Source organism: Arachis ipaensis, chromosome B1 (genome assembly GCF_059453495.1).
Source record: "Arachis ipaensis isolate K30076 ecotype BB chromosome B1, ASM5945349v1, whole genome shotgun sequence".
NCBI lineage: Eukaryota > Viridiplantae > Streptophyta > Magnoliopsida > Fabales > Fabaceae > Arachis > Arachis ipaensis.
Genome location: NC_142436.1, coordinates 32,196,891 through 32,199,337, shown reverse-complemented (window position 1 = coordinate 32,199,337; position 2,447 = coordinate 32,196,891). Strand labels below are relative to the sequence as shown.

Below are 2,447 nucleotides of genomic sequence, written 5' to 3'. Positions count from 1 at the left end.
CTGAATATCAGCTTTCCAACGCAATTGGAAGCACATCAATCGGACATCTGTAGCTCAAGTTATATCCCTTTGAAGAAGGCATGGTCATGCTGTGAATGCCCAGATTTTAACTTAGCGAAATTTCTTGCCTCCAAGCACATTTTTCTTGTACGGCAAAGCTAAGTTCACTTAGTGAACTGAGCTTTGTGTGCTGATTGTTCACGCTTCCTTGATTTGGTCATGGGCCACGCTTTTAAAAGCATGGCCTAAGGCTCCAAAGTGTGCCCCAAAACTCTTTTTTTCTCCTTTTTGACTTATTTTGTGCTTTTTGCTTCTTTTTCTTCTTATTTTCTACAAAATTTATCAAATCAAAAAATCAAAGAAATATAACATTTAAGCACAAAAGCATTCAATATTTAAGCACAAATCATCAATTTCTTATATGAAAAAGCATATAAAAACATGACATGGTGACATGTCATTAGTGGATAAATAGATTGAGCATTTTTTTTCTTTTGTTTGATTTAATTTCATTTGAGTAATTTACTTTCAGTTTTAGTTATTTCCTTCCCTTTACCCTTTACCCATTTGTGGTGTTATCTGCGCATTTTTTTTTACTATTTAGTTCACTAACCCACTCACTGTTTGATATATTGCATCACTCACACTAACAGCATTTCTGCAGAGAATACTGTCTGCATCTGTCTTTCTTGCTTTTGCCTTGTTGGTTGTATGACAGGTAGAAGAAGTGGGGCTTCAACTTCTTTTGATTCTAAACCTGAGAGAACCTTCCTTAGATTAAGGAGGGAAGCAAGAGGAAAGAGAGTAGTTGGTACGGAGGAAGAAGAGGAGTATTTTAAACCAGACATGGATGAGAATATGGAGAACCATCATGAAGAAGAGGCTCACAACCATAGCAGAGAAGGCCCAATGCATCATGCTGGGCAAGAGAGAAGAGTTCTGGGATCCTACATCAATCCAAACCCAGGAAACTGTGGAAGTAGCATCCAAAAGCCAACCATACATGCCAACAACTTTGAACTAAAGCCACAGCTCATCACCTTTGTTCAGAATAACTGTTCATTCGGAGGAAGTGTTCAAGAAGATCCCAATCAACATCTAACCACCTTCCTGAGGATATGTGATACTGTGAAGTCTAATGGTGTTCATCCTGACACCTATAGACTGCTTCTATTCCCCTTCTCACTCAAGGACAAGGCATCTAAATGGCTGGAATCTTTCCCGAAGGAGAGCTTAACAACCTGAGAAGATGTGGTGAACAAATTCTTGGCAAGATTCTATCCTCCTCAAAGAATCAACAGGTTGAGAGCTGAGGTTCAAACTTTCAGGCAACAAGATGGTGAGACTCTATATGAAGCATGGAAGAGGTTTAAGGATCTGACAAGAAGGTGCCCACCAGATATATTCAATGAATGGGTGCAGTTACACATTTTCTATGAAGGTCTTTCTTATGAATCAAAGAAGGCAGTAGACCACTCATCCGAGGGATCTCTGAACAAGAAGAAGACCATTGAAGAAGCCATAGATGTCATTAAGACTGTAGCTGAGAATGACTACTTCTATGCTTCTGAAAGGGGTAACACTAGATGAGTAATGGAGCTAAACAATGTAGATGCACTGCTAGCTCAAAACAAGATGATCACCAAGTAGCTGGCTGACCTTACCAAGAAGATGGAGAGGAGTCAAGTAGCAGTAATCACCACCTCAACAGTAGCTCAAGAAGGAGTGAATGAAGAAGCAGAGGGTGATCAGGAACAAGCCAACTACATTGGAAATCCACCTAGGCAGAACCATGACCCATACTCCAAGACTTACAATCCTGGTTGGAGAAACCACCCAAACTTTGGGTGGAGAAATCAACAAGACCAAGGCCAAGATCAGAGACGCCACAACCCCAACAACAATGCAGCTCACCAACATTCCACACAGAGATCATATCAGCACCCACCTAATAACACACCTCAACATCCATACCAAAGCCAAAATGGCCCTTCTCATCCCTCCAATCTCAATTCACCATCATCGGAAGAAAGACTATCAAGGATTGAGACTCTACTTGAAGGCATATGCAAAGAGATTCAAGATAACAAGGTGTTCAAAAAGGAGGTGCGAGCTAATCTCAAAAACCAGGGAGACACCATTCAGAAGTTGGAATTTCAAGTGGGATACCTCTCTAAAAAGATTCCCAAACCTACTGATAGCTTTCCAAGTGACACAGAGAAGAACCCGAGAGGTGAAGCAAAGAAGGTCAGATGGGAAGATTGCAAGATGGTCACTATAAGTGATAAGGGGACTGAGGAAGAGCCGAACAATCTATTAGAACAACCTGGAGATACATCAGCAGAGAAACAGGAAGAGGATCACCAAGAAACTAAAATTTCACAGAAGGAGCTGCTGAGACTCTATGCACCCTTTCCCCAAAAACTCAAAGGTGGTGTAGAAAAGAG

General features: G+C 40.9%; 1 non-coding gene across 1 annotated transcript; it reads right to left on the bottom strand.

Moving 5' to 3' along the window:
* Positions 1 to 1,299: 1,299 nt before the first annotated feature.
* On the bottom strand, positions 1,300 to 1,406 carry LOC148576136 (small nucleolar RNA R71). Its single transcript, XR_015903348.1, has one exon. It is a non-coding gene; the product is annotated as a small nucleolar RNA R71 (small nucleolar RNA).
* Positions 1,407 to 2,447: the final 1,041 nt, after the last annotated feature.